The sequence below is a fragment of the Canis lupus genome, chromosome 5, assembly GCF_003254725.2.
Source record: "Canis lupus dingo isolate Sandy chromosome 5, ASM325472v2, whole genome shotgun sequence".
Taxonomy (NCBI): Eukaryota; Metazoa; Chordata; class Mammalia; order Carnivora; family Canidae; genus Canis; species Canis lupus.
In genome coordinates, this window is record NC_064247.1 from 51,736,695 (window position 1) to 51,760,048 (window position 23,354).

The 23,354-nt window shown below is 42.0% G+C and overlaps 1 protein-coding gene across 16 annotated transcripts in view; it reads left to right on the forward strand.

The window, feature by feature from the left end:
* The window catches only part of DAB1 (DAB adaptor protein 1), a 1,117,693-nt gene that overhangs the window by 224,604 nt on the left and 869,735 nt on the right, over positions 1 to 23,354 (forward strand). For 10 of the 16 annotated variants that reach the window (XM_049110389.1, XM_049110401.1, XM_049110402.1 and 7 more), the window contains 3 exons: positions 5,025 to 5,128; positions 9,616 to 9,804; positions 13,854 to 13,993. The exons of 1 other annotated variant lie outside the window; for it this stretch is intronic. The gene's annotated coding sequence lies outside the window, so the exon portion shown is untranslated. Of the gene's footprint in view, positions 1 to 5,024; positions 5,129 to 9,615; positions 9,805 to 13,853; positions 13,994 to 17,191; positions 17,435 to 23,354 lie in introns of all 16 variants that reach the window. 5 more of the 16 variants (XM_049110391.1, XM_049110395.1, XM_049110390.1 and 2 more) reach the window with 3 other exon arrangements.

The window sequence follows — 23,354 nt, forward strand, 5'->3', positions numbered from 1 at the left end:
TAATTCTGACTCTGTCATCTACTTACTATGTGTGTGTGTACTTGGGCAAGTCTCAACCTCTCTGAGCCTTAGTTTTTTTTTCATGGAAAAAAAATAGGAACAAAAAATATTCCTACCTCAAAACATTGTTAGGAGAATTAAATAACATCATCATAAATGGAACAGAGATTTCTTAGCACAGTGCCTTGTCACAAATTAATTTCTAAATAACAGTAGTTATTATTATTATGAAGCAACCATTAGAGATGTCATGCAGCAGAAGGATCAAAAGGGATCTCGCTTTTTATTGTTTACTCAGAATTCTCATCTGGCCTTGGATCTCGAAGGATTGGTTTTTCATTTTTTACCAACGCCAGGCATTCAGAGTCCCTCCTGGCCACAGCCAGCTGTGTGGGCATCTGGACCAAGGAGCCCCATGAGGATGAAGCATATTTGCTGATTCTTCTTCACAGCAGACTCCCTCCAAGTTGCCGTGTTAGCAGAGTCCCAGTGGCTTCAGGCTACACACTCTGGTGCTTTCAGCAGTGCCAGGGGATGAACCTATGACCCACCTTGTCTCCAGACACTGGCCCTGAGTCCTGAGTTCCAAACTTTGGCCTGGGGGTCTGGGCAGATTTATCTATTGCAGCCCTGCCTCCAACCCTCGAAACCCATGTGCCATCCTTGGCAGGGTAAAAGGGCACGGGAGATCTTGTTGGGGTGATCAAAATGTTCTAAACTGATTTATGGTGAAGGTTACACAACTGGGCAAATTCACGAAAAATCAACGAATTGTGCAATTGAAACAGGTAAATTCTATTATATAGAAAATATGCCACAATGACGTTATACACTAAAAATGAGAACTTGCATTTGGGGATGTCGAGGCTCACTAATCTGACAAAAATCTTAGTTTCCTTATCTGGAACACAGGCATTGCTTGTAGCAAATGGCCTCCTCGTGGCTGAGAAGGCTGCAATATAAATTTCATTGTCAGTGGGAGTAAGTGTAACTATGTGAGAAAAGCAAAAATCTGGATGGGTAGGAGTGGATTCAGTGTGAATGTGACACAGGAGGCTGGCTTTAGGTCGGAGATGCATGTAGCCTTTTTTTAAGAGATTGTTTTTGAGCTCTGCTCGAACAGGCTACAGCTGCCTCCTCTGCCCCACACGCACCCTGTGAAATGATAATAAAAATGCAGTAAGTATGAATATGCTCAGGCTGCTCACTGTGCCCAGGCACTATGTAAACATGGTTTAAGGATGATCTCAGTCTTACAGCAGCTCTGCCAGGGACTCTTTTTCACAGATGGAGAAACTGAGCCTCAAGGTTAATTAGCGACACCTGGTTGGGAGGGGGCAGAGAAGGGGCCTCCAAGGCCTTTCTCCCCCAGTTGGTGGGGTGGGAGTGGGTAGGAGCCTCACCAGGCCACCTGTTAGAAATGTAGATTCTCGGGCCCTACCCAGACCTACTGGATCAAAAACTCTGGGGGCAGGGCCCAAAAATTTAATGATGACAGTTTGAGAAGCATTGCCTCAGCTCTGCTTTCATGAGGACTCCATTTACTAACTAAAGAAAAGTGCTGGAGGACACCTCACTTTGGATAGTGGCCCTCGTGCGTGGGGAGGCATTTCTGATGCTGCCATAGCTGTGTCTTGGGCAGACTGTGAGGTGTCATCTCTGCCTGAAAAGCCAGACCAGTCCTCCATGAAACCATTTATACATTATACAAATCAGCTTGGCCAAGGGAAGAGTTGGCCCTATTATAGGGCATTAGCCAAGGTTGGGTGAGAAAAATGATAATAACTAACATCTATCAAATGCTTATGGAGGGGGCAGGCAGTGTTCTAAGAACTTGAGAAGTGTCATTTGGTTTCGTCATCCTAACAACTCCATGAGGACAGTGCTATCATTGTCCCCATTATACAGATGAACACGTTGAGGTGGAGGAGGTTAAGTAGCTCGCATTGCTGGTTAGTGACAGAACTGAGAGATGATTCTCAGCAGCCTGGCTCACTCTCCTCCACTGCCTCTCCCCTGAGGGTTGTCCCAGCCAATGGAAGCTGCCTGTGCTCTCTCTAATTGCATGTCAATTGCTTTCCTCTTTTGGCTTTCCCCAAAGATCCTCAACTCATATTGATAAGATGTTCCCCACTCCCGTAGAAAAATTACTCAGTCCTCCCCACGATGTATTCCATTGAGCCCCACCTGTGTCCTTCCACTGGACTATGGGTTGAAGCCAAGGATTTTCAGGTAAACCAAGTGTTTCTATTGGCAAATGGCTTAGTATCACTAGCCCTCATCTGCCCTGAAACTAGAGCTGCATTTGAATCCCAGCTCTGCCACTATCTAGATGTTTGACCTCAGCTGGGACACGGAGCCTCAATTTCTCCAAATGAATGAATGAATGAATGAATGAATGAATAAATAAATATTTGTGTAATATGCATGCATGTAGATTGACATAATCTATGAAAATATTGCATATTATTACTAGCCTCTCAGGGGTGGCTGTGAAGAATAAATGTAAGAATGTGTCTTCAGAAAACTGCAGTGCACTCTTGCAACATGAAGCATTACTTCTGATTGCTGCTGCCTTTTTTTCCCAGCTCCCCGGTTCTGATTCCCGTTGCAGCTCTGGTGCCTTGGCATCTAAGTCCGTTATCTCAGTCTCAAAAGCAGAGTTCCCGGTACCCTAGAATTAGGTCCGGAATGAATTACATATGCCAGTTTATTTCCTTAGTCTACCAGACCCCACCTCCCACCCTCCCACCTTGAGCTGGGGGTGGCTAAGGAAGGCAGAAGCTGGCATAAACGAGAGATGGATTCTGAACTTAGAACCAGGCAGAGAGAAACTGGACAGGACTTCAAGGAGAGGCCATGTCAGCTTCTGCTTTCTGTTTGTAAATTTCAAGGCCAACAGGTGCTCAGAGCAGTCATCTGACAGTGATGACCAGCAACATTTCCCACGTGGCTGCCCTGCCCGGGAAGCATCCATAGATGCCAGTCAGAAAGCAATGACCCAGTGGACTTTCAATCTAAGTTGAAGGCACTGACGTGGACCCAAGGTGCAAGAGAGGCAGATTGAATGCTAAAGCTGATACACAAAGAGCAGAGCAGTCCTGACCCAGACAGGTGTATTTTCTACAATAAAAGGGGTCCTAACACGTTGGGTTAATAAAGATTTGCTCATTTGAATCATATTTTTAAAAGATGGTAGGGAATTGCACATTTAAAGAAATCACTGAGTATTTCAGCTAACGGAAGAATTGTCTGGTAAAATGAAGAGTCTCCCTTCCACAGTGCAGATTTTAAATAATATCAATTGGATTTCCATAAAATTGAAGGTCAGCTATCTAAAACATGTCAGTAAAGAGAAGCCATCAAAACCAGGTTTCTTCTTTGAGGTTTCTTTCATCAATGCAGCAGGGAGAAGCATAATATACTCAATAACCTGAAGAAGAAGCTGTCTTGATGCCTCCCATGCTGTGGTCATGATGCCAGCCACTGTCACATAGGTGACTTCCTCAAATCCCCACAGTAACCCAGGGAGGGAGGGGCAGCTGTCCCTGTTTCATAGTTGGGGCACTCGAGGCTCCAGGAATTTGAGTGGTTTTTCTAGCAAGATACAGATGATAAGATGAACAGATATGATGTTTATCAATAATACTCATAACAGTAATGCATACTCTATGCCAGGCACTTCCATGCATCTTTATTAACCCTTACAACAATAACCAATGTACTACACGGTATTGTCCCCATTTCACAGATAAGGAAGAGGACTCAGAGGACAAATAACTTGCCCAAATTTAGAGGACTAATAAGTGGTTGACCTCAGATTCAAATCCAGGTTTGTGTGGGTCCAAACACTGTTACTAACTTACTTACTTAAATTTATTTATTTTATTTTTGCTAGATAGATGCTCTGTAATATTCCATAAATGCTCTGTCATTTAGTTTTGAAAGTATCCATTTATTTATGATACTGTGGGTACCCCTACATAAATTTATGTTGTGTTCTATCTCCTGCTTTCTTCTGCCTCACGTGTCTAAAGAGAAACAGTTAACTCTGCTTTATAGATAAAGACTCAGAGACTCAGAGAGGTGTAGTAACTATGCAGACTTCACAGGTGATGAGCTATGTGCGAGGTCTCTTGTACTCAGAGCCTACTTTATTTTCTACATCCTAGTAGGTCAGGGAAAGAAAGAATTGGGATTTCGAGCTGATGCATATATATCAAAAGGCAGGAAATAGATTGAGAAATGTACTATATTTAGGAGCTGTAAAATTAACTTATAACCTACAGATACCAAAACATGCAAAGTGCCCACAAGTTAAAACAAACAAACAAACAAGCAAACAAAAAAACCCAAGTTTTCTAAGATTATAACATAGGATCCAGTTGGTTCATCAGCTAAAGACAGAGTGATAGATTAATAATAATTAAAAAAAAAAAAAAAGAATCCAAAAACTCAGACCTTGATGTTTGGAGGGCATAAGACTCAAGATCAATGTGTTAGTGTCTTGTGGCAGCTATAACAAATAGCCACAGACTGGGTGACTTAACACAGAAATGTATTCTGTCTCTGTTCTGGAGACCAGAAGTCCACCATCAGCATCCCATTGTGGAAATACAGGCATTGCGTTGGTAGAGCGGCACCTCTAGAGACCCTGGAGGAGAATCTTTTCCTTGCCTCTTCCTGTTCTGGTGGCTACCAGCATTCCCGGGCTTGCAGTCACATGTCTCTAGTCTCTGCCTCTGTCTTCACCTCACTTCTCTCTGTTTGCATCAAGTTTTCCTGTCTCTCTCTTATAAAGATCCTTGTGATTGCAGGCTCACAGGGGCCATCTCCCTATCTCAAAGTCCATAATGTAATCACACCTATGAAGACCCCTTTCCTTATAAGGAATCATTGATGAGTTCCAGAGATGAAGACATGGTGTCTTTGGGGGGTCCTTCCTTTGCCTACGTAGTCAGAAATGGGGCCATCATGCTCCTAGGCAGCAGAGGGATAATCCGCAGTCTTTCCATCCTTTACAGATGAGAGTCCCCTGCTCTCCCAATGTGACAAGACCCCCCTTTCCACAAGCATGCATCCTCACACCTGCTGAGAAGATATGGTTCAGGAAAAGGAGCCAGGAAAGGTATGGTTTCCTTCAGGAAAGGTATGATTCTGGAAAAGAGCCCCTTTATCAGAAGGCAGTGTGCTGGGATTTTGAGACAGAAAATAATAGGGAGTGGGGAGCGCAGGAGAGATGAGGAAAATGGCCAGAAAATAGAGGGGCAGAGAGAAAAGGCAGAGGATCGGAGAAACAAAGAGGAAAAGGGGAGAGAAGAAGCCAGTGAGAGGAGAAGAAAAAGGAAGGAAGAATGATTTAGAGGAAAGTGAAGGAAAATAAAATAGAAGCATTGAGAAGTGAGGAGAAGACAAGATGGAGAAGGAGGACAGGAGAGAAGAGACAGGTGTGAGATCAAGCGGCAGAGAGAGGGGAAGAAGGCAGAGCTTGAACTCGCACTGGGACAGAAAATATTAAAGGCATTTGGTAAGGTGACAAACGTCTGTATGTTAATGTGCGAAATAAATACAGCAGCTGCAAGTTACAAATCACATTCATCGGCTGTTACAGTCTGGTAATTGTCCATACAGATATTTTCTTTCTGGTTCCAAGCCCTGGCTTATCAGAGGACAACATGCTTTTGAAATGCCACATTATTTTGTAAGTGCATTTCATGTCCAAAAGTTCCACTAAGTATGCTATACTGAAGACTTATTTGGTTTCCATTCTGTGGAGCTCCCAGGCTCAGCACAATGATTTTTTTTTTTTAAAGATTTTATTTATTTATGATAGTCACAGAGAGAGAGAGAGAGAGGCAGAGACACAGGCAGAGGGAGAAGCAGGCTCCATGCACCGGGAGCCTGACGTGGGATTCGATCCCGCGTCTCCAGGATCGCGCCCTGGGCCAAAGGCAGGCGCCAAACCGCTGCGCCACCCAGGGATCCCAGCACAATGATTTTAAACTGGACATTTTGATCATCAGTTTCCTGACATCCAAAGGCAGGGCAGGCTTTCCCACTGTTCTGTATGCCTGTTGTTTAGCCTCACTGCCTCCCTCCCTCCCTCCCTCCCTCCCTCTCTCCTTCCTGCCTTTCCTTCTTCCTCCCTTTCTTTCTCTCTCGAGTTTTCCTTTCTTTTCCTTTCTCCTTTCCTTTTGTCTTTTCTTTTCTTTCTTTCCCTTTCTCCTTCCTCCCTTTTCTTTTTTCTTTTCCTTTCTTTCCTTCCTTCCTTCTTTCCTTCTTCCCCACTTTTGCCCCTGTTTCTCATTTCTTTCCCTCACTTTTTTCCCCTTTTAAGTATCCCTTCACGGTCAGCATAAAGTGGTAGACTAGGATTTTTCAACCTAGGCACTGCTAACATTTGGGATTGGTTAATTCTTTATTTTGGAGCTGTCTTGCATGCTGTAGGATTTTAGCAGCATCCCCAGCCTCTACCCACTAGATGCCAGTAGCACCCCCATCCCCGGGTTGTGACAACCAGAACTGTTCCCAGACAGTACCAAATACCCACTGAGGTGGAAAATTACCCCTGGTGGAGAAAGGCTCTGTTCTATAGACAGATAAGTCCAAGCTCCGTTCCACCACACACTTCCTGGTTGTGATCATAGGCAGACTGAGACTTTCAGATGTATCAGAATCACCTTTAAAGCCTGTTGAAACACACAGTGCTGGATCCCTGGATCCCACCCCTGGAGCTTCTGGTGCAGTAGATCTGGTCTGAAACCTGAGATCTGGTCTGAAACCATCTGTAATTCATTCCCAGGTGCCCCTACTGCTGCTGGTCCAGGACTGCGTTTTGGGAACCACTGCCCTGTCTCTAACCTAGCTGTTCTTCAGTATGTTCACCAAAATACAGAGTTGATAAGACTTTCCTCTCTGGCTCGTTCTACATATTAAGAGAAATAATTTGTCTAAGACACTGAACACAGGATCTTGGCCCATGCCAGGTGACAAATAAATGGTACCTCATAAAGAAAGTCCTCTTAAAGAAGGGCTGGTCTTTGACAGGAACTGTGTGTTTTAAAAATGTATATGGATATATTCACAGCAGCACACAAACGCTACCATTTTTTTTAAAAACGAGGTTCAATGGCTTTATAGCGACAAAGTACATGCGCTTATTAATAAATCTCTCTCAGTGGGATCACTCCCCTGCAGTAAGGGAAGATAAATGATCGAAGCCAGCACTGCACCTTAGATCCTGGAAATCTAGAATTGATATACCCCCACATATCCTTGTTAATAGGCCAAAGTATTAGTCTGTTACTGTGTCCAAGAAGCGTCTGTGGATACTGTGGCCTAAAAACCCTCTAATATCTTTTCTCCAGCTGAAAGGGAATTAACATTTATTGTGCATCCACTGTGTACCAGTCAGTATGCTAGATGATATATATATGTATGTTTATTCCTCAAATTACTTTAAAAAGTCTCATCCCTATTTGTTACATTAAGAAACTGGGGCTCCAAGAGAGGTTGAGCAATTTGTCTAATGCCATCCAGCCAGCATATGCATGCTGGGACAGCAGCTCTGCTCTATGTGACTCCAGCTCCTATGTTCTGACCACTGCTGCAGGGCACTGACTTGCCCATGTCAGTACAGATCGACACTGTGCTGTTCAGAATGTTATGAGCCAAGCATGTTGAACTCTGTTCACATGCCTGTTCTCTAGTTAGGATTTTAGTTTCCTTTTTGAGGGCAAAGGATGTGTTCTCTTGTCTATGGTCCTCAAGACTAGCCTAGCATAGTGCTAAGTATGCTATACTTAGTCACTTACTATAGTGACTTTGCATATGATTGGCAGTGTTGATAGGGTAAATGAATGAATAGAAGACTGTCTCACTCAATCAGTTAGGAAGCGTCACTGAAACAATATGGGATTGCATGCCAGGAGATCTAGGTTCTGGTATCAGATGTCCATGGATTCACTATGTAACCTTAATGAAGAAGTCATTTTCCTTTCCTGCTCTGGACTGAATTATGTCTCCCCACCCAGTTCATAGGGTAAATGAATGAATAGAAGACTGTCTCACTCAATCAGTTAGGAAGCGTCACTGAAACAATATGGGATTGCATGCCAGGAGATCTAGGTTCTGGTATCAGATGTCCATGGATTCACTATGTAACCTTAATGAAGAAGTCATTTTCCTTTCCTGCTCTGGACTGAATTATGTCTCCCCACCCAGTTCATATAGCCCTGGCCCTCAATGTAACTGTATTTGGAGATGGGGTCTTTAGGTAATTATGATTAAATGAGGTCATGAGGATGGGGCCCTAATCCAGTAGAACTAGTGACCTTATAAGGAGAAAGAAAGAGAACGAGAAGGAGAGATGTTTTTTTTTTTCTGTTTCCATGTGCATGCAGCAAAAAAGCCATATAAGGACACAGAAAAAGGGCAGCCGTCTACAACACAGGAGCTCTCACCAGAAACCAGATCCATCAGCACCTTGATCTGGGACTCTAGCCTTCAGAACTGTGGGAAAATAAATATGGTATTTTGTTAGGTAGGCTGAACAGACTAAGACATTTCCCCAACCATATGTCCTCATCCTTGAAACAAAGAATCTAGATTAGGTGAAACATTTCAAGAATTTTCTAGAGAATGCCAGTTTTTGGGAAAATGTTAATAGGTATGCCATCAAAACGAATTCTGTGGTTAAGAGTTGGGAAAACCTTACATGTTCTATCCCTTTCATGGACATCCATGAACATATACAAGGTATATGTCCTACACAAGAAACAAAAAACAAAAGCAAGACAATACAAAAACCCTTTAGCTCTGTTTAAACTCAATATTTTTCAATCTTACTGGGAAGGTGATATTTTATTCCCTTGAACTTATCTCCTTTGTTGTTATTGTTTGTTTTTAACAGATGAGGGAATAGAAGTTAGAACAGATTTGAAAGCCCTCACCAGGCACATAACCAATAGGTGGCAGAAAAAAGTTCAAACTCCTGCCTGCATTTCTCAGAAACCTCGGCTCTTTTTATTATATAATTTAGCATCTGATTTAGAACATTCAATCCAAATGCTTCTGTGGAGAATCAGAAGTGGCATATTTGGGGCAAATGAGCAGAGTATTAATAATAATATTTGCTACCATTTACTGAACATTTGATATGTCCCAGGCACTGTACTAAGTGCCTTAGATGTATTAATTCATTTGAAATTCAGAAATAACCAGTGGAGGGCACAATTATTATCCTCTTCACAGCTGAGGAAACTGAGGCACCAGGTATTAAGCAAGTAGTTCAAGGGCATATACAAGGCTAGGAAATGGCAGAGTCAAGATCTGGGCCCAGTCCATCCTGGCTCTGGGTACTATACCACCCTATACCTATATATCTTTATACTAAACTGCCTCTAGCAGAGCACAGCATTTTTAGAAGAACCACGAATAAGTTACAAAGAGGCACCTCAAAATAGGCAAGAACTTTTTCAGGGAGTTTAGGAAAGGCTTTCATTCCCTTCCTACCCTTATTCTTTAGAAGATAAACAGAAGAGAGGGCTTTCTAAAAATATAATTTTGTTTCTCTTCTTGCACTGATATTTAATACAATGATCTGTTCATTTACAGGGTTCTGGGAGGGAGAAATGTATTCAGCTCCGTATTTCCCTACATAGCATGATGCCTGGCACACAGAATACACTTGGAATCATGAAATTAAATTGGAAACTGATGAACTTCATCTCACAGCAACAGTGGAGTTGTAATCTGGGAACTAAATGAGATCTGCATGGTCATGATTCTGTCAGTGCTCTCAGGGTCAGTTTCTTCTGCTTGTTGGAAATTTCAACTTTCCCTCTGCCGTCGGCCCCCAAACCTGCTCTCTTCAGCTCTCATTCCCATCTCAGCAATATTTCTCTGCATTGAGCTGTGTTAAGATAATCACTGTGTGTATCATTCCTCAACCCAGGGTCACCAAAAGCACTTTCTTTCCCAGGAAGGTCCAGCCTTTAAAACACATCTTAGAAGAAAAAATTCTGAGAACCCACTTTTTAAAGAAGAGTCATAAAAATACTTATATGCAAAATGCTGGTAGACACATAGAAGTTATTTGTCCCAACATTTTGATAAGACTCAAGCCCAGTGAGGTAAATGATTGAAGTTTATGCAGAGCTGGAATGGGAATGCAGTCTTCTTGATTCCCAGATGTACACTTTTCTACTCCACTGTGTTATTTCTGTTGTAATCAGAAATAGCATGCTATCAAAGTGATTTGACATTTATGAAAACAGCTTAGGTCAACCAGAAATGACCAATGTGAGGGCACATGACTGATAGCCATAATTTTGAGAAGAGATGAGACATATTAATTTCAACCCAACAGGTAAGGTTAAGTTTCCAAAATTTGGAACCTCAGGAAACAGAGCTTACAATTCCCTCCATTACACCAATGGAAAACATTTTGTTATTTATGGGATTTTGGGGAAGGAAAAGTCTTCTCTGCCCTTCAAATTGATATAAGACAGATTAATAAGACAAAGTCAAATGGAAGTTTAATAACATGTATGCTTCTTATATACATGCGAGACACTCAGGAAAACTGAGTAACTCCACTGATAAGTTTCTAAATATTTAGAGTCATTCCCTTCATTTTGGTACAACAAGGGAGATATCCATATAAGTGGAGATTTACCTTGTCAGTATCTCTTACAAAAGGATAACTTCAACTTGGTTTTCAGAACTTCTTTTGTGTCTTCAGTTCCTTAAAAATAACCAGATTAGAATAGTCAGTATGTCAAAGAGGCCTATCTTGGAGTGGCAGTTTGCTCCATTACAGGATTTAGCCTGCACTGTCATTCACCAAACATCACTATGAGCCAGCAACATAAAAACTAATTTTTTAAAAATACATAATCTAATTTAATCCTCATTACAACTCAGAAGGGGAGATATCAAATCCTCATTCCTCAAATGAAGGAATCAGGACACTTAGAAACTCAACAAGGTCAAGGGCACACAACTTAGTTAAGATCAAATCCTAGATTCTATACCAGGTCCTCTATGTGCTTGGTCTGGGGGGGCTTCTGTACCTTTTTTCCTGAGAAATCTGAGACTCTTAATAACAGTTTGAGGGCACCGACTGGCCTCATTTTCAAGTCTTTAAACTTTCGAAGTTTTCAAGGTTACACTGTAACTCCCTACTCTCTTTCCCTAGAGGGTCTTGATCTTGATAACTGCAAGTTAAGGTTTGTTTGAATAATCCATTAATGTAGAGAAAATTACCTTCTCATTATGAAGTATTCTGTGTCACTTTAATACTAATTACTCTAACCGTATTTATTGAGGATTAATGACTGAGCAATATTTTATTAATAACCAACTGGCATTTATTATTGCATAAATAATAAATAGACAGAGTGCCTCATTAAATATAAATACATTTTTTATTTAGTCACCATTGAAAGTGTTGCCAAATTTTTTTGCATTGATTAAAATTCTCATTAAAATGGTTGGCTAATCTTGTCTTTGTGCCTCACCCCCACCCACCAAAAAGAGTCCCTGACAATTCCTGCACAATAGATAGACTTTGGGATTATTCATCAGACTGTCAGGAGGAGCCCCTTTAACAACGCACAGCTGCTATGAATTCTGGTTGCCATGAGAACCTTAACTTTTTGCTCTCCTATCACTTTGTTATATTTACATTTATAACCCTTACCTGGTGTTAGGAGGGTCCTGCATTTAAAAGCTTGAGAACTGTATGTGTAGTTCCTCTGAAGTCATGGACTTGGGGGAGTAGAAAAGCACTGTTGAAAAGATCTTGCCTCTCATTTATAGCTAAGGAAACTGAGGTCCAGAGAGGAGCAGATACTTGCTGCATATCATACACAGTTACCAGCAAACTGAGGACCAGTACTGATCTCGTGACCTGCAGCGTTCTCTCCACCGTACCACACCACTCTGCTTTAGTAATTCTTCCAGTAATTTGTGTTGAGATGTCTTCCATCTGTTCCTCTCTTCTGAGTTCTTTTACCTTTTTCTTCTTCATTTTTTAAAACATTTTATTTATTTATTCATAAAAGACACAGGCAGAGAGAAGCAGGCTCCATGCAGGGAGCCTGATGTGGGACTCCATCCCAGGACTCCGGGATCATGCCCTGGGTGGAAGGCACGTGCCTAATTGCTGAGCCATCCAGGCATCCCTTCTTCATTTTTTAATCACAGAATATCCCAAATGTCCCAAAGATGCCTCACCTTGTTAATAGTTACATTCAAATTATTTAGACTCTGGTCCCTCCCCATAAGCACTGCATCACCTTTCAGGGTTGTCCCTACCCTAAGAATAAGCACATGTGCCTAAGGCATGTTCACCTGTTCTCATAAAACCAGCCTATCTGCAACGTTCGTCATATCTGTCTTCCCTTTCTCTCCAGTCCTGACCCCTTTGTTAGATGCCCTCCAGTCTTGAAGTCCTTTAAAGGAGCCTCTCTGATACCACCACAATTGTGCCTATCATGTGAAGGTCGTGTCTGAGGAGAGTTGCTTACTCCCCATGCCCTAGAGGTGCTGGACCTAGTGCCATGGGGCAAGCCAGGGATTCATGGAGTGGGGTCCTGCCTTGCAACCCCTGCAGGGCTCTGAGCATCTGGGCCTCACAGCAGCTTAGCCTGTGTTCCAGCTCTTGCAGTTTCTCATGGGCACAACTGTTTCAGCTTCTGGCCTCTCTGCTTTGCCCAGAAGTGAGCTCTAAGCCAACTGGAAATTCAGTAAGGGACAGATGCCATCTTCATCCTCTGTTGTCCTCCTTTTCATCCAAAGGTCTCTGGTCACAGATTCCCTCCTCTTTCAAGGAAAAATGAAAAAGTCCTCATGTATGTTATTCAGAGAAACGAATGGCCAGAGGAGCCTTTCAAGCATCACTTCTATATACAAACTATGCATCAGTTTTATCTCAGCTAGGACATCTTGCTCTATATACACTCCCATCCTTTTGCTCTATACCTTTCGTAGCCAGGCTTCCTTTCATAGCCAGAGACACCACAACCTTAGCCATCCCTAACGTTAGTTCACACCTGAAATTAAAGCATGCCTCCTACTGTAGCAGGCTTGTCTGTGTTCCCCAAGAGACTGTAATTTTTTTTTAAGGGCAGAGATTGTTTTCTTACTTTATTTTATTTTTATTAGTTAAATTCTGTAACTTTAGGACTTAGCACAGGGCCTGGTACATGGTAAGACTTCTAGTGATACTGTTAAATATTATTGAATGAATGACTAAATGCCTATTTCTCCTGAGGTTAGGATTGCAGAATCCAATCCACCCAAGCTTTGTTTGACCTAAGGAATGGGCCAAGCCTTTGAATAAAGGTCTAGTCCAATTTCCAGCTTGAACTATCACAGCTCTAAAACGTGACATTTGCATCTATTTCACTAAGACTCCTTGTACTACCTCTACCCCCCCCACCCCATCATGTAACAATAGAAGTCCTCATTCCACTAAAACTGTGTCATTTCTTTAGCGTTTTGAGGGTTAGAAACTAGGACAAGACTATCAGCCAAATGCAGCGGGTACCAGTGTACTGGCTGTATATCTTATCAGATATTCAAGAATGCAGCAAGAAATGTCACAGGGAGCTTTCGACAAAAATATTTAATTAATAGCAACAGCTACAGAAATGAATAATAGCATCCAAGCAATTACAGTGTTCAATAAAGCAGCTCTCAGAGGATGGGGTGGCAGCAGATTACTAACTGATGGACTGCATTTAAATATGTTATCTGCTCACTGGAAAGACCCCAGTGGGTCCCTCTCCTCTAGGACATGGCCAGCAGTAGTAGTATTATTGTATCTTTTTTTTTTCTTTTAATAGAGCAACAAATTGAATTATCTAGGAGAGTGGTCAGAGATTTTGGACTCTCTTTGAAAATTCCATCCATTCTTTTACCCTACCAATGTATATTGGGAGCAACTGGAGGGATAGCTGAAAAGCACCCTGAATACTGTTTCAAGGTAAGAGTACTCATCAAATGTTAGTTGAGAATCAATGGGGAAACATTTAAGGCTCCAATCCTGGCTATATGACCTTGGATAAGTCACCTCACTTCTGTGAACTTAAGGTTTTTTTTTGTTACTTATAAAAAGGTGTCCTGAGACCTAGTAGTATCATGTGATGATGAAGTCATACTCCTGGCATACGTAGCAGCTCAATACAGTAGTACCGTGTTTCCTAGGTAACTTCATCAGAGGTGGGGAGGTGGAATTTTATTTCCTGGCCACTGAGGGGCCCATGGTAAGGACACAGACCCAACTGGATTAAATGGGAGGAAGGCCAGTCTAACTAAAAGAACAAAGTATCTAGAAATACAGTAAAACACTACTCTGAGAATCTAAGTGGAATCTAAAAATTCCATGTAAGATTCAGAATTGCATTATTGTAAGGTTAACACAATGATTAGGATATCTGTGCTACAGAGAACAAAGCCAACCACCAATCATTTTATATCTAAATTTGCATTCCATAAAGCACATGGTTGTGGAAGTCCTAGAAAGTAGCTGGCACCATAATATTATAGAGTCCTGCCCTTTGATATGATTCAAAGCAGGACACCAACACTTGAGACATGAATTTCTCAAGGCAAGGAGGAACACAAGCCCAGACTGTCCAGAAACAGTCTTTGCACTATAACGTATTTATTTTTGTAGCATGTGCTCATTTGTGAGTTCCTTTCTTTTCATTCAATAAATATTGAATGGGAAAATTATTGTATGCCAAGCAAAATACCAGGCACAAGGGATACAATGGTGAGTAAGTAATCATCTAGAAGGAACAACAGACCTTCGGCCAAAAATTGTACAAATAATTAAATGTGTCATAAGAGCCATGAAGGAAAAATAAAGTATTCTGGAGAGCATATAACAAAGTAAAGGCTGAGCCTTTATCCAGATCAGTCTCTTTCATCTGGAACAGTGACTCGTGTACAGTAAGTGTTTAGTGAGTTCTCACTGACCTGAATTAAATGGAACTAAACAGTGACAGTCCTTCATTGTCTATAACAGAGAAAATAGTTCTCTCCCATGGTACTCTTATACATGCATTCTGAAAGTTCCTTGGGTGATGACCCAAATCATATTCTAAATAAGATATTACAAAGAAATATAGAAGGTCTGATAGAAAGGTATAGTCTAACAGCAAGAAGAAGCATCCATCTGATATCAATTTGACAATGAGAGAAGTCACAGATTATTAACAAGCAGACATAGATCCTATGAGCATAGTAGGGCTGGGCCACTTGGTATTTGTCAAACATACCTGCAATATCTGAGTGGTGTCCCAATGCTTTTCCCGTAATACACCAATGCACATCCATAATGAAAACCCACCACATTTAAACTATTTCAAAGCATATGGGAATAAACACAGTAAGCTTGATTGTGTTCCATGCATCATTGCTTATCCTTTATGTGGCTTGCTGTAAGACACTCAGCCCCTCTGAACCTCAATGTCTTCATCTATGGGAATAGACTTCCCAGTCATAGCCAAAGGGTGGTGAGATAAACAGAGTGGCAAGTGTGAAAGTGCTTTGTACACAAGGAAACTTAAATTACATCTCTCTATTCCAGAGTATTCCTCTGATCTTCTGCCTTCTGCCCATTTTCACATGGATGTCTCCCAAGTCTCTCATATTAGCATGTTTAAAACTGATTTCTGAGTGCCCCCACACATTGAGTTGTTACTCAGCCTTCCCCCTGTAATCTGCTTAATTGCTTAATGACTTTTCCATCTCCTTCTCCCATACCCAATCCGCCAGCTCGTCCAAGCCACTGTCTTGAATATGTTATTCTTTATTCTCCTTTGCCTTCATCTCAATTTCAGCCACACTGACTGCTCTCCTGGACCATGGCAGTTATACCCCAAGTGGTCGCTCTGGTTCACCTTTGGTACCTGCTAGCCACTCTCTTCATAAGAGCCAAGATGATCCTTCTAAAGCATCAGTCCATTGATGTTACTTCTTGCTCAAAAACCTCCAAGGATTTCTCATTGTATTTACAAGAAAATCTAAACTCCCAACCAGGGTCTCTGAAGCCCTATTTTATATCCCACCTGGGTTCCTTTCTGCCCAATCTCTGTTTTCTCCCTGCACTCACCTGGGTCCAGACAGGGACCCTTCCTACTGCTCCTTCAATCTGCTCACACCTACCTTTGTAGGGCTTCTGTACCAACAGAGGGGAGCTGTGCTCTCCTCTGGGATAGGTTAAGACAAGGAGTAGGAGAATCCATCCAAAGGAACCTGTCCTATCCTTGAAAATTAAGATTCTCCTCCTTATGAGGGAAATGCCAGGGGAAAGTCATTAAACTCAGATGCTGGTTCTCACCACCTTCTTCTGAGCCAGACTGAGAAGCAGAGGGAGCAAAATTTTCTCTTTGTTTTTCCTGGGAAATTGAATTATACATTTTACTTCATCCTCATTTGCACCATCAAAATGGTTTTTCAATACTTTCAATACTTTTGTATTCCTTTTTTTTTAATTTTTATTTATTTATGATAGTCACACAGAGAGAGAGAGAGAGAGAGAGAGAGAGAGAGAGAGAGAGGCAGAGACACAGGCAGAGAGAGAAGCAGGCTCCATGCACCGGGAGCCTGACGTGGGATTCGATCCCGGGTCTCCAGGATCGCGCCCTGGGCCAAAGGCAGGCGCCAAACTGCTGCGCCACCCAGGGATCCCTGTATTCCTTTTTGATGTAAGATTTATTTTGAAATATTATACAAACATCCAGAAAAGTGCACAAATCATGTCTATGGAAAGGGGTGAATTTTCCCAAATGGACACATCATTGTAACCAGCACCCAGACTAAGAAGTAGATCATTCCCAATACTCTGGAAGCCCTGTCCTGCTACCTGCCACTCAGTTTACCCCTAAGCTAACCACAATGCTGTCCTCTAACAGCATGGATTAAGTTTGCCTGTCTTTGAACTTTGTATATATGGAATCATCTGATATATATATATATATATATATATATATATATATATATATATATACACTCTTTAATGTCTGGCATTTTCCACTCAACATTACTGTGTTGTAATCAGGGGGGAAAAGCTCTTTTTGCTCTGTAAAAGGGGGAGTGAACAAGCTTAGGAGCTTTGACTGGCTGCTTATAGATCCACATTCTGCATTATGCTTATGTGCTTCTCTACCTACAGGATTCTCTGCCGGGCATGCTCTTCTCAACTTTATCTTCTCAACTTTTGGGCCATCAGCTTCCCTAGTGAGCATTCTCTGGCCGTGGAGCCTGTTTCTGTGCTTCTCTTCTCTGGCCTTCTTCCCACAGCCCTGTGTACTTGGTCTACAAGACCAACCCAAATATTGAAGTTGACTTAAATCTCAGGTTCTTAGAAAAGTTGCTTTGGTCAAAACTTTAGAGAAATATTCAACACTCCTTCAAGGTAAGGTGATGCTTCAGTAATAGCTTCATTTCTCCCTGGCCAGTAGAATTGAAAATGAATTAATCAGTTTCACACAGTGTTATTACGTGTATGTGTGTGTGTGTGTGTGTGTGCGCGCGCGCGCGTGTGCCAAGTACTGTGTTAGATATGAGGAAGTTAGGGTAAAGGGTGAAGAAAAGTGACAAAACCTGTTTTACAGAGTTGTTACAAGAATTGAGTACAGCACCATATACAGCATAGTGCTTGGCCTCAGCAGACACTCTGCTTATGCTACTTCTCTTCTCCTCCTTCCATCCCAGCAGGATGTATGTCCTGGAATAGTGCTGTGATCCTGACAACTCAAGAGTCTGGGGTGAACCTTGGGCACATATTTGAGTACCCTCAATCCTGATATGTGTCTCCAGTGAGAACAACTGGGCTTTTCACGCATCTCTTGGGAATTTCTTCTGGGATTGCCTTGCTGGAGTCCATGCAGGCTGGCACTCTGTTTCTGGGTCTTTCTTCTGTAACCCAATTATATGAGTCCCACACTGTTGCCCATATTTTTCACAGTGTTCACTGCCTTCCCTACTGCTGTCTATCCTATCATTAGCCTGGATGTCTGGGGAAAGGCATTTCATGCTCAGAAAGACCTGTGTTAGGAGTCCTTCCTCTGCTTCTTAAAGGCTGTGTGCCCTTCTGTGAGTGAGTTAGCCTCTCTGAGCTCATTTTTAATGAACTATAGGACATCATTCTCACAGGCCTTCTGGAAGGATGGAAGAAATGTCTGTGTGTAAGGCACTCAGAGATGAACTGGGAAAGGATCCAACAAATGGACATTGTAATGCTTCAGGGAAACTAAACAAAGGAGGGTTCGAGGAGTGGTAAAGAGGATGTGATTTTTAAGGAAACATGTGGGGTTGAATTCCATTTCCATCATCTCCTAGCTATGCCACCTTGGACAAGTAACTTATCCTCTCTAGGTTTATCTTGTAGGATTGTTGTAAAAATAAATGAGATGACATATGTGTGTTGTAAGAGTTTAACAAGCATTGTTATCACATCAGTACCATCATTATTTTGGACTCACATGAAGTCCCAGTTTACCATCACTCTTAGACAACAGCTGCTGGGAGCTGATGAGACACCTCTGCTGTCCGACTAGCTCCCGATTCCTAGCATGGCTTCCTCCCTCATGCACCTTTTCACTGATGAGTTCCCATGGTGTGTTGCAGCCTGGCTTGGCTGAATTATGACAATGAGGGTTGCAAATGATAAATACAGATCCTGTCACATCTTGGAGAAATGGTGCATTGTTTGTCTATTTCCCACCAATACTTTGAATTTTGAGGGCAAAGAAAATAGAGGGGAAGGGTGTAAATGATAATGCAAAGTCCCAGAAATTAATGAGGTAATGGGTGAGCACATTTCCATCCAAATGAGCTGGGGTCATGTTCCTGAGAAGGAACAACAAAGAGGAATAGCCAATTGAACAAGCTCAAAGTGGAAATCAAGCAAACAGGCTGAATAAATCAATGTCCAGTTGAGTCTTATTTGTGGCAATTACTTCCCCGAGCCTCCAGTCCCCAGTGCCCCATGTGTGGGCCACAGATGCTCATTTAGCAGCCCCAAGGTTGACATCTTAATGTTTTCCTTCCTACGTTAAAAATGGATATCTGCTTCGGAATTCATATATGTCATTACTGGTTCCATCAAATCCTTTCTGTTCAAAGAAATGGAGGAAGAAGAAAGTCAGAGATGAGGGCATCATGGTGTGGTAGAAGGACAGTTGTCCTGGGAGTTATGACACTTGATGTGTAGTTGTGCCTTCACCCTTTGTTAGCTGTGTGACTAAGGGCAGGATCTTCCACTTGCCTGAGTCAAAAGAAAAATAAGTTTAGGCATCCCTGCTCATTTGTTCTTTCTGTCTTTTGTACCTCATATGGTTGTTAAAGTACTTTCTGTTAATCATGCAGTGACTAAATCATGTTGGGAAGCACCACCAGGGCGCAGAGGCTCCAGTGACGGGGTGGGGGTGGGGGGTAACAGAACAGCCATATGTCAAGCACTGCTATTTAAATTTTCCCATTTAATCCTCATGTCTACTCAATGCGGTATCAGCATCTTTATTCCATTTTTGTAGCATTGGAAACTGAGACAGAGAATTGAAGTAACTTGCCCAAATTCACATAGATAGTAAGTGGCAGAGCTCGGGTTGAAGCCAGGGCTCTCTCACTCCAGAGCCTCCATTGTCCTCCCAAATGTGTGTATTTCAGATGCCCTCTGAGAGGAAATGGGTCTCTAGAGAGGTGTGGTGAAGAAGGGCCAAGAACTGAGGCTCTTGAGGTCTCTGCTTCTCAGCTGCTCTCAGCAGAAGCCAATGTTGGGAATGTCTGGCGATTCTAGAATGGTATTCATATTGATTCAATTGGCTGAAGAGGCTCTGGGGTACTTTAGCCATTAAGCAGTTGGGAGTTTCAGAACATTGGCTCCCTGAGGTCTCCAACTCCATCTCCATCCCCTCTGCCCCCTCACATTTCCTCTAGGAAACCTGTGGACTCTAACAACCTAATGGGCACCATGCTGTGCTTGCATTATAATCATAGAGGCCAATGGGTCCAGGGATTTCACTCACTGGAACTCAGCAAGTCTCCTGGGGAAAATGAGTCTCAGTGACAGGAACCTACCTAGCTCAGTGTGAGGGGGGCTTCTCTCAAGGGGAAGGAACTTAAGTTTTTTGAATATCTACTATACGCCAGAAATTTTACATACATGGCCATCTGCAGCCCTCAAATTTCATTTTCCCTATCTTATCTTATTTTTCCCTACCTTAAGTACATTTTCTCTTAAGGTACTTATCACACTCTTCCCTTTATAGTTTGTTAGTTCATTGATTCATTCATTTATTCATTCATTCATTTAAATGAGGAAATGAAGCTCAGAGAATTTAAGTGACTTGTCCAAGATGACACAGCCATAGAATAAGTAAGGATTTAGAATAGGAATCCAGATCTGCGTGATTTCATCTGCGTGAAAATGATGTTTTCCACTTTGGCACCTGACCTCCCCCAAGGTAACCTCAGGGCTCTTCTTCCATGGAAAGCCTAGTACGATGGGGGCAAACCTTCAGTTTTCTCACCATTCTGCCTACAAAGCTGAAATGGACCAGTCACTTCATGCTGTGGTCTTTATCCTTTCCAGGACGTCTTCCTTTTTAATGCAGTGAGTCTCTCCTGGGTGGGGCTGAACTTGTAAGTACTCACCTGGCCCCAGGCTCAGTGGGACAACCCAACTGTCAGTGTTCTCTCATGTTACCTACTTAATTGCAACCTCAGGAAGGAAAGGATGAGCGCATGCCTCCTGCCAGATGCTCCAGGCGTGCATCCGCATGCCAAGTATACTCCTCATCTTTGCTGCCTGTTTTTTTTTTTTCTTCTTCTTCTTCCCCATTAGTAACCTCAGTGTTTTTCTGCACAGAAATCATTCTGCTTTGGAGGGGACACTTCACAGCACTCTCCATTCCCTCCCCCAACTCCTTCACCAGCAAATTAAAACTTCTCTCAGCACCAGCAGAGGCAGGCAGGCACCTTATATAAATGGTAATTAGTGCAGCCTCACTGAAGACCTGGTGGGAAGATGAAGGCATCTTTATTTTTTTTCTGAGCTGAGTACTCTTTGCATTTTTGGGGACCTCTTTTACGGTACTTATCACACTCTTCCTTGTATGGTTCATTCATTCATTCATTCATTCATTCATTCAGAAAGGTTCCATAGCACTGTGGAAGGAGCACATACCTTGATGTTAGGCATACTTCAGTTTGAATCCTCGGGTTCTCAGCTCGTTGTTTGACTGATCTTTTCCCCTGGAGAATAGACCTCATCTTTCTGAGCCCCAACTTCCTCATTTCTAGGACCAGGGAACTAATGGAACTAATGCCACCCTCATTGCATTATGGTAAGGTTGAATGAGATCACATCAGTGAAGTGTATTACATAAAAACTAAAACAAGACAACAAAAAACTCCTATAACTGTGAATTGTCATTTTAGCAAATAGAATCCAACTTCATCTGTGTGTCTGGACAGCGTTGTCTACTGGGGGGTAGAGGAGCTAATGCTGGCCAAGGATCTGGAGTTCCCATTACCTGAAGAGCATCCCATAAAGGGAGCTGACTTGTTCTGTGTAGTTCCAGAAGGAGAACCATGACCAATTGATGAAAGTTCCAGAAAGACAGATATTAATTATATTTACAAAAAAAAGTTCTATAACAACCCAGAGTCACCCAATAAAGGCAATATTGAAAATTTAGTGCATGGGATCTGGAGTTAGAAAACCTAATCCAGAATCTCAGCTCTACCCCTTATAAGCTGAGTAGATTTGAACAATTTATTTAAACTCTCTGATCCTCAGTATCTTTATTTATGAGTTAGAGGTAATAATAACTATCTCATAGGTTTTTTTTTGGTGCATATAAAACCCAATGCCTAGCATGTAGTAAATATTCAATAAAATGGTAATTACAATGTGAATAATAATAATTGTTGCTAAAGACCTTCTGAGGTAGTAAGCTCCCTGTAGAGAGCCATAAAGAGAACAAAACATAGCTATAGAGTCAGCCTCAAGAGATGTCTTCACTCTGATGAAATTAAAAAGCAAGAAGCCTCCTTTTCTGTGTCACAAATAGGAACTTTTAGAATGGGAGTATCTCACCTCTGTGGACTCCATTCCATACTAGAAGATAAGGTAAAGCAGCAGAGAATGTATGGTGCTCCATCAGGGAGACTAGAGAGTAGATAGGGTGGCAACGAGGCTGAGTCTTCCTTCCCTTCCTAGCTCTGCAGAGAAGTTGAGCACAAATCATAGCTCAGAAGTTCTCTACTGACTATCAAGTGGGAAGGGCATCGCCTGGAAATATGCATGACCAACATATGGGCCGGTTCAAACAAGTTGGGTAATCTCTGAGCCTCAGTGTCTTCATTTACAAAAAGGAGGGATAACAATACCTACCATATGGGATTGTTGGGATAAAAAATGCTGATGGATGGGAAGCCATTCTTGCAATCTGTGGTACAAGGCTTGATCAATCATGTTGTCCACACACTTTTGGAGTAACTGAGAGGCTGTAAGTGGTAGGCAGAATTTGTCTTGGTGCTTGTCTTGGTGCATAAAGAACACTGGTGACACCTCTTTTCATATTCCCCCACATTTGGTCAGTGGACAACACTGTCCAGGAAACTTTGGCTCCTTCTTATTCCAAAGCCTAGCAAGTCCCAGTGTGGCTAAAACAGCCAATTTCTCCCTTTTTCTCTCTCTTTTTTTTTTTTGAGGATCTATGGGAAAGGAACCATATACGTAAGGAACACCCAAAAAAACTTTTTCCCCCCTCATCCACTCATTCTTTTGCAATTATTAGTTTCTATTCAGTATACTTGTTAAGCACACATTCTGTTCCAGGCACTGTGTTAGGTAGTATAAGACAGAGATAAATACCACATATTCCTTGCCTTCAAGGAATACCATCTTGTAAACGAATTCAACTCGTAACCACAAAAATTGTAATGTGGATGTTATTATTTCCATATTACAGATGCAGAAGCAAAGGCTTAGAGAGTTATAAAGATACTAAAGCAGGTTTTCAATCCAATTTCTGCTGTGCTTCCTTTAACCCTGCCCTGAAAACTATAGTTTCCAAAGCCCCTTTATTGAACTATATGTTTTCTAAGTTGGACAATTGCATTTGGGAAGAAAAAGAAGGGGAGGGAAAGGGTAAACGGAGAGCAGAGAAATGCAATTTAACTTACTTACAGACCCTTTTAAGCACCTGACCTTCATGCTTTTTGTGGAACCTGTTGAGTTAATAGTATGTTGGGGTGCCCAAATTATTAACATGTAGTTAGGAAATGTGTTTCTCAAATGCAAAATAAAAGCACCTTGCCTCCAA